Consider the following 14,390-nt stretch of genomic DNA (forward strand, 5'->3'; position numbering starts at 1 on the left):
AGGTCCGGTGTCGGTTGTCGTCGCTTCTTCCCTGACGTCAGTGCGCCAGGGGTATAAAAGAACCAGCCGACGCCATTTTCTTCAGTCTTTCTTGCCGTGCGGTGCCCGAAGCAGAAGCAGTTCGCAAGTGCCGGTCGGCCAGCTCCTGAAATTGCGAAAATTTTGCAACCGAAGTCTTCTTTAAAGCTAATTACCCCATTGGGGAAACTTTTCTTGCCTCAGACCGATGTCAGACAAAGTTAATAATTGTATTTCTTGTGGGAAGCAAATACCGCATAAGGATTTTCATTCCCTCTGCATTCCTTGCTTAGGCCCAGACCACGACGTCTCGGTCTGTCGTTTTTGTGCTACATTCAACAAATGCACCATTAAACGTCGGGCGGAGTTCGCCCAGCACTATTTTGGCAACAAATTTAACTATATTATGTCGTCGGATACTCCGACTCCAGTTTTGTCTAAAAAACGCAAAGATAAGGACCGACACACGAGGTCCGTGGCCTCTACCGACACCACGCCAAAGCCAACTACAGGTGGTCCGGTTCTCAGCGAGGTGCCTACGCAGCCCCTGCCTACCGACTACACTTCTTTGGCGGTGTCTTCTTTGCCCGAGGTCGCAGGCTCCTCAGCCCACACTCCGACAACAGATACCGAAGCCACTCTTGGTGGTGAATCTCAAAATGTAGACAGGTCTGCCTCCTCTCAAGGTGTCTTCAGACCTTCCTCTTCTTTTTCTATCAAGGCTTTCACTAAGTCTAAAGCAGCCATGCATTCTAAGAGACAAGCTCCACAGGGCCCTTCTCCAGGCCCCATGCCTAAAAAACAGATGCTTAAAATGGCTGAGGATTTGATTTCTCTTATCAGGGGTTCTCAACCCCCCCCCCCGGACAAAAGGCCCAGAGTGGAGGAAGAATCCGCCTCCTCTGACCAGGCCTCCATTATTTCAGAACACTCTGATGAACAGGAACATTCTTACTCCCCTTTTGAAGATTCTGATGCTGAGGAGTTCATTCCCTCTGTCTCCCCCCCCCAGAGGATTACTCATTTGGGGAAACCTTGCATACCTTAAGGGAACACTTCCACTGGGAAGGCCAAGAGTACTCAGATTCCAAGAAAAGACTTAGGGATTTTCTCTTGCTACCTCAGCACAGGCCTCTGGCTATACCTCCTGTCTTAGACATACTAGATGATGTGTACTCGGAGGCCTGCCTTAACCCGGATTCTTTACCTCCAGCCCCAGTCAAGCCTGGCAGGTACTACCGGGTTCCTGACTCACACCAATTGTTATACAAAAGCCATGCGGCTGACCCAGAAACTATCTCACAGGGCCCTAAGGGAATTAAGGCTTCCACTGCTAAAAACCCATTACCTTCCGAGAGAGATTCCAGATCCTTAGAAAGGTGGGGAAAAAAGGTATACACATCGGCCACCTTAACCATGAGGGCATTAAACTGCCAGTTCCATATGCTAAAGTACCAACAGTTTTTGTTATCACAGTTGAGAAGCAAAATGTCACAACCTGAACAACCAGACTTGAAGGAGTTGCAGGATTTGATGCATAGTGCAGAACAAGTGGGTAAACATACCTTGCAATGTGGTTTTGATGCTCTAGAGGCCTCATGTAGAACTGCTGTTACAGATCAGTCATATGTAGGCATGCCTGGCTCAAGGAGCAAACCTTACCAGATCATGTCAAAGCTAAATTACTAGATGCCCCTCTTCAAAAGGATCTATTATTTGGTGTTAAAGCTGAGGAGGTATTAAAGAAAATGGAGGAAAAGGCTAAATCAATGCAAACAGTGAAAGATTTTCTACAGGCACAACCTCCACGTTTCAGTAGAAATTGGCCTTCCAAAAATTGGTCCTTTCCAGCCACGGACAGACCCCAAAGAGGTAGATACAGACGCCCGAGGGGCAGAGGGCAATCTCAATGATTGTTTAGGGGCAGACAATGGCAAGCTCCTTCACAAAGAGGTGGTGAGGATAGTTCGCAGCCATTCAGAAAGCAAGCCCAATGACTTTCCCCTTTGCATGCCAAGCAAGGCTCAAATGGCAGCACCCTTAGGTGGAAAACTGGCATTATTTTCAAAAAATTGGCATATTGTCACAAAAGACAAATGGATCCTGGACATTATAAACAGAGGCTACAGATTCCATTTTCACACCCTTCCAAAAATGAGAGGCATGCCAAACCTGCCACACAATCAAAGGGCAGAGGTACAAAGACAAATTTCAGATCTCATGGACATGAAAGCTATTCAAGAGGTACCTACGCACGAACAAGGTCAAGGTTTTTATTCCAGACTATTCCTGGTACCAAGGAAGGGAAAAGATTGGAGACCTATTTTGGACCTATCCATCCTAAACACATTTTTACTCGTACCAAAATTCAAGATGCTCACATTACAGCAGCTTCTTCCCATGCTGGGCAAGGAGTCTTGGCTGGTAACACTGGACCTCAAGGAGGCATACCTGCATGTCCCAATCAGACAAAATTGCAGAAGATACCTCACATTTCTTGCAGGTTCAACCCATTATCAATTCTCTGCGTTGCCCTTTGGCTTATCTACTGCGCCCAGAGTATTCACGAAATGCTTGGCATAGTAATTGCCTACTGCAGACTTCAAGGGATACAAATATACCCATATTTGGACGACTGCCTGATCCAAGCGGACAGCAAGCACATACTTCTGAAACATCTGGCTTTTGTAATAATGTTGTTGAATTCTCTGGGATACACAGTCAACAAAAAGAAATCAAGGCTAATACCCTCTCAGAAAATAATTTTCCTGGGTGCCAACTTGGACACAAACACCCAGATGGCCTACCTCATGCCAGAGAAGCAGGGGCAACTAACTCAATACTTCAGAAAACTAGCAAATTTCACCAGGCTGACTGCAAGGAAAATCCTGCAGGCACTGGGATTCATGGCGTCTTGCATCCTACTAATCCCATGTGCAAAGCTGCATATGAGGAAACTTCAATGGTACCTGAAAAACCTATGGTCTCAACACAGCCACAGTTTGGAAACAATAATACCACTAATTCCATGTCTTCAAAAGGAATTTCTGTGGTGGGCTCAAGCATGCCAAACAAACACAGGTCTTCCATTCTGCAAGCCTCAAGCAAATCAAGTCATCACAACAGACGCCTCGGACTACGCCTGGGGGGGCGCACATGACAGATCGGTGCATTCAGGGCAAATGGTCCCAAAAAGAAAAGCACCTTCACATCAATCAAAAGGAAATGCTAGCAGTAATAAATGCTATTATAGCTTTCAAAGACCTTCTGCATCCAGGTCAACTATTGATAAGGACAGACAACACCATGGTAATGTGGTACATAAACAAACGGAGGAACCCATTCATACCCCCTATGCAGACTGGCCATGTCACTTTGGAACATGGCCCTGGAATTACAAATCGAACTTCAAGCACAGTACTTGCCAGGCAAGGAAAACACGCTGGCAGACAACCTAAACAGAAATATGACAGATCCACACGAATGGAAGTTGCATCCTCAAGTTTTTACAGAGATAATTCAAGCATGGGGAAGGCCAGACATAGATCTCTTTGCTTCCCACAAAAATCACCAATTGACAAAATTCTGCTCAAGGACTTTCCATCCACAGGCCTGGAGAGTGGACGCTCTCTTTCAGTTGGACAACAATGACAGTTTATGTCTTTCCACCTCTTCCTCTGCTGCCCAAAGTTCTATTCAAAACCAGAGCAGACAGACCAAAGATGATTCTCATTGCTCCAGACTGGCCAAGACAGCACTGGTACCCACTCCTGAGGAGCCTGACGCATTCCCCTCCATGGACCCTACCTCTAATGCCTCTTCTTCTGACTCAGCACAGCTTCAAAACTCTTCACAGTCAGCTGAAAACACTCAATCTGGCCGCATGGAAGATTCCTTAACATCACAACAGACCCTACTCTCCAAGGAGGTGCAGGATGTCATTTTGGAGGCCAGAAGACCGTCTACTAGAAAAGCTTACTCCGCAAAATGGAAACTGTTTTGTGCCTGGAATGAGAAAAAGGGCCAGAATCCTGGAAAACTGAATTTACCTCATATATTACAGTATCTAGCTGAGCTGCTAAGCAGTGGACTTTCATTCTCCTCCATCAAAGTCCAAGCCTCAGCCATTTCTGCAGAATACAACAATGATCCACCTTTATTCTCTCACCCCCTCTTAAGACAGTTCCTCAGAGGGGCAAAGAATATAAAACCCCCAAGGAAACAACCAATACCTGCTTGGGATCTCAATTTCATTCTAGAAAAGCTGACCTTGCCTTTTTTTGAGCCAGCTGCCTCAACAGATTTGCAATATTTGTCCTGGAAAACAGCTTTCCTTCTGGCTATCACCTCAGCTCGTAGGGTATCGGAACTACAAGCCCTCATGGCTGTGCAGCCTTTTATCATCTTCCATCAGGACAGAGTTTCCTTATGAACCAACCCATCCTTTATGCCAAAGGTGGTATCCAGGGTAGCTTTGAATCAGGCTATACACTTACCTACCTTTTACCCTAATCCTCAAAACAAAGGGGAGAGACTACTACATTCCTTGGACATCCACAGACAGCTGCGTTATTATTTGGACAGAACAAAGCCTTTCAGAAAATCAGAACAGCTCTTTGTGTCCTATGCTATAGGAGCTCAAGGGAAGCCAATTTCCAAACAGACAATCTCAAAATGGATAGCCCACTGCATACGCTTTTGTTACTCTTTTCATGGTAAAATTGTACCTGTAGGCATCAGAACTCACTCCACAAGGGCCACAGCTACCTCTGCAGCTTTCCTCAGAGGAGTTCCTACCAAAGATATTTTGGAAGCAGCCACTTGGAGTTCTGTGCATACCTTCTCCAAGCACTACCACCTACCATTATACTCCAAAACTATAGCAGGCTTTGCCACTGCAGTCTTGCAGGGCATTCTGGCTCCTCCTAGTTCCACCTAGTGCATACCGCCCCTTTCTTAGCTTTGGGATTCTACCCATCTGTTATGACTGCAGCTGTATGCACGATGAACATAGTACAGTTTTGTACCTACCATAAATGTAGATGTTCGAGTGCTAATACAGCTGCAGTCCAGGTTTCCCTCCCTCCTTCCCCTCTTGGGACAGGCCTATTGGCTAACACCTCCTCATACAACCTGATTGGGGTATACTTTTATGGTGTATTTGCTTACAACTACTGTATTTTGATTATATTGCATTGCTTTATTACACAAATTTATGTATTGCCTTCCTTCTGAAGGCACCTGACATCTGGGGCAAGAAAAACTGAAGAAAATGGCGTTGGCTGGTTCTTTTATACCCCTGGCACACTGACGTCAGGGAAGAAGCGACGACAACCGACACCGGACCTAGACTTTGGAATTCGGCTGACCGAGGACCCGCCTGATGGCAGGAGAACCCATTTGTTATGACTGCAGCTGTATTAGCACTCGAACATCTACATTTATGGTAGGTACAAAACTGTACTTTGTCTCACCTGTTGAATGCAAATACCACACCGAGACTTTCATTCTTACTGCGTCACTTTCTTAGGCTCAGACCATGACGTCCCCCACTGTCGCTTTTGTGCTTTGTTCAATGGCAGAACTGTACGTCATCGGGCCCTTATTGTAGCTAGATATTTTCGCTCTCAGTCCTCGAATTCCGATATGGCTTCGGTAAGCCACCCAACCGCAGATCTTCCGAAAAAACATAAGGATAAAGACAGAGACAAACCACACAGGTCCAAACCTACCAACAATGCTTCCATTAAGCTAGTCATCAGTTCTCCGGTCCTCAGTGAGGTGCTTTCGCAGCCCCTGATGCCCACTTCTATGGATTTGCAGGCCGCTACCAAGACCCTTTCGGAGTCCAGTATGCCGTGAGACTCTTCATTGACTAAGAATCCTGCGAATGTCTTTACCTTGGATGGGTCCGGAGCCGCTGAGCAGGCACCAGCTTCCGAGGAAGTACTTCACACTACCGTTTCTCGACACAGATCAATGACTTCTTTTGCGTCTACCATTCTTTCGAAAACTACCGAGTTGCTAAGGCCCAGGGTATGAACCTCACCCAAGAAACCGACCCAGTCTCAGGCACCTGCTTCCTTGCCTCAGTCTCAAATGCTTAAAATGGTGGAAGACCTTATAATGCTGATCAGGGGAAGCCAAGCTACCCCATCCAAAAGAAAAAGTGATTTGTCCCCAGTAGTTTTATTTGAACAGGAGTCCGATGACTGATGCATTTGAATATGAAGACATGCAACCCGTCTCTATTTATGAGGATTCTGATGCAGAGGAATCCATTCCTTCAGCCTCTACACGTGAGGACTTTTCCTTTGGGGAAACCCTACATACTTTAAGGGAACATTTCCAATGTGAATGTCAGGACTACCCTCAGTCTAAGAAGAGACTCAGGGAATTCTTAGATCTTCCACAGCACAGACATCTGGCCATTCCTCCTGTCCTGGATGTTGTGGATGATGTTTTTATGGAGTCAAGTTTGACTCTTGACACCCACCCTCCTGCTCCCAGGTAACCTGACAGGTGTTACAGAGTCCCTGACTCTCAAAAATGTATTTTCAAAAATCCTACTGCTGACCCTGAGGTTATTTCTCAAGGGCCTAAAGGAATTAAAGCAACTTCTGCTAAGAATCCCAAACCCTCAGATAGGGATTCCCGAGCTTTAGACAGATGGGGTAAATAAAGTATACATCTCTGCTACTCTTGCTATTAGAGCACTAAATTGTCAGTTCCATATGCTAAAATTTCAGCAATATACCATGGAAATCCTCAAACAAAAAATGTCAACCTTTCCTGCTTGTGCAGAAAATAAAGAAATACAAGAGTTAATGCATTCTGCAAGTCAAGTAACTAAGCACACCTTACATTGTGGTTTTGACACCCTAGAAGTATCTTGCAGGGCCGTAATCACTAGTTCTGTACTTAGAAGGCATGCTTGGCTTAAGGAACAGCCCTTGCCAGACCATGTCAAGTCCAAATTTTTGGATGCACCCTTGCACAAGGACAACTTATTTGGCACCAAGGCAGAGGAGGTCTTAAAAAAGATGGAAGAAAAAGCTAAATCTATGCAGACAGTTAAGGACTTCCTGCAGGTCCAGCCACCCAGGTTCAGTAGGCATTACCCCCCAAAGCACTGGTCCTTTCCTGCCCCCTCCAGGTCAGCTCAGCCCAGACCCCGCAGATACAGCCCTCCAGACAGCAGCCTCAGGGAATGCAGAGATCTAAGCAATGGAGTTCCTCCTCTTCAAAACCAGGGAGAGCTAAGCCACCTCCTCATGGTAAGAACTCACAATGACTTTCCACTTCCACCCCCTCCCTCTGCCCACCTGCACTTGCCCCTAGGAGGAAAACTGTCCTTCCATGCAAGCAACTGGGCCAGCATTACCAACAACCACTGTGTCCTCAATATAGTGTCCCAGGCATACAAATTTTATTTCCACACTCTACCAACCACCAAAGGGTTCCCAGATCTCCCCCCAAACCAGTGGGCAGAGGCCAAAAAGCAAGTCCTTTCCCTGATCTCCATGAGAGCAATAGAGCCCGTTCCTGCAGCAGAGATAGGCCAAGGTTTCTGTTCCAGACTCTTCCTGGTACCCAGAAAAGAGGGCACCTGGCGCCCCATTCTCAATCTATCCATTCTAAACACATTTTTGGTGATACCAAAATTCAAAATGCTCACCCTCCAGCAACTACTACCTATGCTCTCCAAGGATGCTTGGTTAGCCACCCTAGACCTAAAAGATGCCTACCTACACATTCCAGTCAGGGAATCATGCAGGAAATATCTACGTTTCAGAGCAGGATCACTGCACTTTCAGTTCTCTGCACTTCCCTTTGGCTTATCCACTGCTCCCAGAGTTTTCACAGTGTCTGGCTCCTGCCATTGCTTTTTGCAGGCAAAAAAATATACAAATTTACCCATACTTAGACGACTGCCTAATTCAAGCAGACAATCAGGAAAAGCTGTTCAAGCACCTGGCCTTTGTAAAGGACCTACTGACCTCCCTGGGGTACACTATCAGTGAAAAGAAATCCAAACTAGTACCCACCCAGAAAATTGTATTCCTGGGAGCAAGCCTGGACACAGCATCCCAGATGGCTTTCCTTACACCAGAAAAGCAAACCTATCTGATGGCCTACTTCTCTCAACTAGCCACCAGACCCCAGTTATCCCCAAGGAAAATCCTGCAAGCTCTGGGGTTCATGGCTTCTTGCTTTCTATTCATTCCATATGCCAGACCGCATATGAGAAAACTACAGTGGTACCTAAAAAGCCTTTGGTGTCAACACTCTTAACACCTTTTTCCCTATACCAATGATACCTTGTTTAAGGAAAGTTTTTCTTTGGTGGGGAGCAGCATGCTACCACAACAAGGGACTACCCTTCTCACAACCCCTTGTCACCCAGACCCTCACCACAGACACATCAGACTATGCCTAGTGTGCACACCTGGACAGCAGGTGCATACAGGGCCAATGGAGCCCATATCAAATACACCTGCACATCAACCAAAAAGAGATGTTAGCTGTCCAGCATGCACTGACAGCTTTCAGGCCCCTACTCTCTCCGGAGGCTCTACTGATCAAAACAGACAACACCACTGAGATGTGGTATATCAACAAACAGGGAGGGACTCATTCGTACCCTCTGTGCAGGCTCTCCATGACCCTTTGGCATACGGCCTCAGCCATGCAACTACACCTCTTAGCACAATTTCTGCCAGGCTCTCTAAACTCTCTGGCAGACAACTTAAGCAGAAATCTTCTGGACCCACACAAGTGGCAGCTATATCAAAGAACCTTCACCCTTGTAACTCAGAAGTGGGGTACCCCGAAGGTCGACCTCTTTGCTTCCCACGCCAACCATCAGCTCAGCAAGTTCTGCACCAGGGAACCTCACTGAAGGCCTGGAAAGTGGATGCACTATCCTTCCAGTGGACCAACCTCTCGGCCTATGCATTTCCCCCACTACCACTCATTATAAAGGTACTGCTCAAAATAAGGGAGGAAAAACCAAGGACAATCCTGATTGCCCCAGACTGGCCACACCAGCACTGGTACCCAGTGCTGCACAGCATGTCACCTCTGCCACCATGGCATCTCCCTCAGATCCCAACACTCCTGACCCAGAGCCAAGGAGAATTCATGCATCCCCAATTGCAGAACCTTAGTCTGGCAGCCTAGCTTATGCACAGTGGACTTATGGACCACTGCACAAGCTGCCAATCTCAGCAAACAAGTTCTAGATGTTATACGTGAGGCAGACACCCTAGCACTAGAAAGTCTTATGCTGACAAATGGAAAAGGTTTTGCACCTGGATCCAGGCTAAGGGAGCCAGGATGGAACAGCCCTCCCTACCTCTTATCCTGGATTACCTTGCTGACCTACTACACCAGGGTCTAGCCTTTTCTACTATTAAAATGCATGCCTCTGCTATCTCTGCTCATTTCAGCACAGAGCCACCTGTTTTCTCACATCCTCTCATCAAACAGTTCCTAAGAGGTGCTAACAACTTAAGGCCACCCAGAAGAGCACCTACCCCAGCTTGCGACCTAAACTTTGTGTTGGAAAAGCACACTCTGTCACCCTTTGAACCAGCAGCTTCAGCAGAGTTAAAGTTTCTCTCATGGAAGACAGTCTTGCTTCTGGCCATCACTTCAGCAAGAAGAGTGTCCGATCTACAAGCACTAATGGCTATAGAGCCCTTCATCATTTTCCATGCTGACAGGCTCTCCCTCAGGACTAACCCATCCTTCATGCCAGAAGTGGTGTCCAGTGTGGCTCTCAATCAATCCATTCATTTGCCCACCTTTTTTCCTAACCCACAAAACAAGGGGGAAAGGATACTGCACTCTCTAGATGTGCACAGACAGCTCAAATTCTATCTAGACAGGACTAAATCATTTAGGAAGACTGATCAATTGTTAGTCATTCTTGCTGCAGGAGCAGAGGGAAAAGCCATATCCAAACAAACCATTTCTAAATGGATAGCACACTGCATCCATTTCTGCTACAAGCAACACTGGAAACCTCCCCCCCCAAGGGGGTCAGGACACATTCTACCAGAGCAAACTCCACCGCTGCAGCTTTTCTCAGAGGGGTCCCCACCAGGGACATCCTGGAGGCTGCAACATGGACATCAGTTCATACTTTCACGAAGCAGTGCCACCAGCCTATCTTCTCCAAATCCAGGGCAGGCTTTGCCACTGCAGTCTTGCATGGCATCCTAGCCAGCCCCCAGTCTTCTTGACTGCCTTCCCCCTTTCTTCAGCTTTAGAAATCAACCCAAATGTGATGACTGCAGCAGTGAAACATGAAGAACATAGTACAGTTGTGTACACTTACCATAAATGTAGAAGTTCGAGTGTATTCACTGTTGCAGTCCTGGTTTCCCTCCCTTCATTCCCTCTCTCTCTCTCTCTCTCTCTCTCTCTTACTCACTCTCCTTACAAGGAACTTTTGCTATTTACTTTCTACTGGTGGTGTTCTTCCACCATAACCTAGCTCCCTCTTGGGGACTCCTGACAGTTAGGGCAGGAAAAACTGATGTAATGGCGTCGGCTGCCATATTTTATACTACTGATGACTTGATGTCAGACCTGGAGCGACAGCAACCAATGCAGAAATACTAAGCCTCTGGTATTCGGGCTGACTGAGGGCTACCCTGGCAGGGATAATCCAAATGTGATGATTGCAACAATGAATACACTTGAACATCTACATTTATGGTAAATGTACACAACTGTACTTTCAGTAGATGTTTTTCATGTTTCACTGTTGCAGTCATCACATTTGGGTTATATGCCTGCAGGTAGCCCTCAGCCAGCCTGAATACCCGAGTCTTGGATTCCTGCATTGGATCCTGTCTCTTCTTCCATGACGTCAGGTCATCAGGGGTATAAAACATGCAGCCAATGCCATTACATCAGTCTTCCTTGCCGTGCAGTGCCTGAAGCAGAAGCAGTTCGCAAGTGCCATTCGGCTGACTCCTGAAATTTTTATTTTCGTGTTTCAGAACCAAAGTCTTCAAAAAAGATAAGTACCCCAATGGGGATCATTTTTCTTGCTCCAACCAATGTCAGTAAAAGATAACAATTGTCTTACCTGTGGAAAGCAAATACCTCATAAAGATTTTCATTCATACTGCATTCTTTGCTTAGGTCCAGACCACGATGTCCCTCGCTGTCGGTTTTGTGCCTTGTTCAACCCCTGAACTATTCGTCATCGGGCTACCTTTGCAGCAAATTATTTTGGTACTCGATATCAGTACTCCAAAATGGCTTCATTAAGACATCCAACTACCGATCTTCCAAAAAAATGTAAAGATAAAGACAGAAACAGACATAGGTCAAAACTGCCACAATGCTTCTGTTAAGCTAGTCATCAGTCTGCCGGTACTCAGTAAAGCACATTTGCAGCCCCTGATACCCACTACTTCAGATTCTCAGGCCTATACTGAGACACATTCGGAGTCTGGTATGCCGTGAGATGCTTCTTCGACTATGGAACCTGCGGATGTCTCTACCTTGGATGGGTCCGGAACCACTGTGCAGGCACTGGCTTCTGAGGGTGTATTCAGACCTACAGATTTGCATGTTAAACTGATGCCATCTTCTTTATCTTCATAGGTTCATAGGTTAGTACTAAGCTAACTGCCCTTGTGAGCCATTTTAAGCCTAGCCAGTTATCCCCTGTGAGATTCAAACCCTGTACCTTGCGTTTGTAAGGCAAACACCTTAACCATTAGGCCACCCTCCCAACTCCTTCTCATCTAGGCCTAACACTCGCTCCACGCCTAGAAAACTGACGTCCAAACTGCATGCTCATGCCCATATGCCTAAAAAACAAATGCTTAAAATGGCTGAAGACCTTATTACCTTAATTAGGGAAAGCCAGCCTTCCCACTCTGAGAGACCTAGAACTGATTTTCCTTCTGATTCTTCTGATCAGGAATCTGATTCTTCTGTTCCTTCTGATTACCAGGATTTGCCCTTATCTATCTATGAGGATTCTGATGCAGAGGATTCCATTCCCTCTGCTTCCCCACCAGAAGATTTTTCTTTTAGGAGCATTTCTGCTGGGAAAGTGAGGATTACTCTGACTCCAAAAAGAGGCTTAGGGAATTCTTACTCCTTCCTGAACACAGGCCTTTAGCTATCCCTCCTGTTCTGGACATTGTAGATACTTTATTGGAATCTAGCCTTTCCCCAGGCAATTTACCTCCAGCTCCCAGAAAACCTGATGGGTATTGCAGAGTACCTAACTCTCACAAGTTCCTCTTCAAGAATCCTACTGTAGATCCAGAGATCAATTCCCAAAGACCAAAAGAGATTCTAGAGCCTTGGACAGATGGTGTAAGAAAGTATACACTTCTGCCACTTTGGCCATTAGGGCTTTAAATTGCCAGTTTCATATGTTAAAAGTACCAGCAGCATATTATGGGACTACTTAAAAAAAAATGATGTTGATTCTTGACTGTGCTAAACACAAAGAATTACAGGATTTAATGCATTCTGCAGAACAAGTTGGTAAACATACTTTGCAATGTGGTTTTGACTCTTTAGAAGCATCTTGCAGGGCTGCTGTCACTGGGTCTGTACTTAGAAGGCATGCTTGGCTTAAGGAGCAAAACTTGCCAGATCATGTTAAAGCTAAATTACTGGATGCTCCCTTAAACCAAGACTGCCTGTTTGGCAACAAAGCAGAAGAAGTTCTCAAAAGGATGGAGGAAAAAGCTAAATCTATGCAAACTGTTAAAGATTTCCTACAAGTACAGCCTCTCAGATTTAGTAGACATTGGCCTTCAAAGAACTGGTCCTTTCCAGTCCCTTCCAGGCCCTCTCAGTCCAAACCCAGGAACAGCAGACCACCTAGGTTACAGTCTCAGACTGCGCACAGGTCTAAGCAGTGGGGGGCTCCCACTTCCAAAGCAGGGAGCAGTAAACCACCCCCCTATGAAAAAATGGCACAATGACTTAACCTTAACCCTCCCAAGTCCTGCTCAACTGCCTGCTCCCTTAGGAGGAAAACTCGCCTTGCATGACAAAAACTGGGAACTCATTACCCAGGACAAATGGGTTTTGAATATAGTTTCCCAAGGATATAGATTCCCCTTCCACTCCCTACCAACCCCAAACGGTTGGCTAGACCTACTCCCAAATCAATGGGTGGAGGCCCAACAGCAGCATCTCTCTCTTCTAAGTATCAGGACTATTCAACCTGTCCCAGCAGAACAAAGGGGACAAGGTATTTATTCAAGACTTTTCCTGGTATCCAGAAAAGACAGCTCCTGATGTTCTATCCTGGACCTCTCTATTCTAAACACCTTTCTGGTAATCCCAAAATTCAAAATGCTAACACTTCAACAGCTTCTTCCTATGCTAGGCAAAAATGCCTGGTTGGTGACCTTAGACTTAAAGGAAGCTTACCTGCACATTCCAATAAGGGAATCTTGCAGGAAATACCTATGCTTCAGAGGAGGCTTATCTACTGCGCCCAGGATATTCACAAAGTGTCTAGATCCAGCCATTGCATTTTTTTTGCATTACATTTGCAGGCAGAGAAATATTCAAATATACCCATACTTGGACGATTGTCTGATTCAGGCAGAAAGCCAGGACTTGCTATTACAACATCTGGCATTTGTAAAGAAACATCTAACCTCTCTGGGGGGTATACTATAAATGAAAAGAAATCTCACCTAGTACCCTGCCAACAGATTGTATTCCTGGGAGCAAGCTTGAAAACAACTGCCCAGATGGCTTTCCTCACTCTGGAGAAACAAGTTTATTTGACAACCTACTTCAAACTATTGGCCACAAAACCCCAGCTACCTGCAAGGAAAATTCTGCAAGCCTTGGGGTTGATGGCCTCTTGCATTCTACTAATTCCATATGCAAGACTGCATATGAGGAAACTACAATGGTATCTAAAAAGCCTATGGTGTCAACATTCTCAGGACCTGGAATCAATGATTCCTTTCATTACTTGTATAAAGACTGAGTTCCTTTGGTGGGCAAAGGCCTGCTATCACAACAAGGGGTTCCCTTTCACTCTACCCCCTGCCGCCCAAACCCTAACAACAGAAGCATCAGACTATGCATGGGTGGCTCACTTAGCAGAGCAGTGTATTCAGAGCAAATGGAACCCGAGACAGATGCACCTGCATATCAACCAAAAAAGAAATGTTAGTTGTACAGAATTCCCTGCTAGCCTTCAAAGACCACATTCTTCCAGGACAACTATTGGTAAAGACAGACAACACCACAGTACTCTGGTATTCAGGCCGGCTGAGGGCTACCTGCAGGCAGATAACCCAAATGTGATGACTGCAACAGTGAATACAATCGAACATCTACATTTATGGTATGTG

The sequence above is a fragment of the Protopterus annectens genome, chromosome 1.part1 (assembly GCF_019279795.1).
Source record: "Protopterus annectens isolate FY-2018-M chromosome 1.part1, PAN1.0, whole genome shotgun sequence".
NCBI classification, from domain to species: Eukaryota; Metazoa; Chordata; order Ceratodontiformes; family Protopteridae; genus Protopterus; species Protopterus annectens.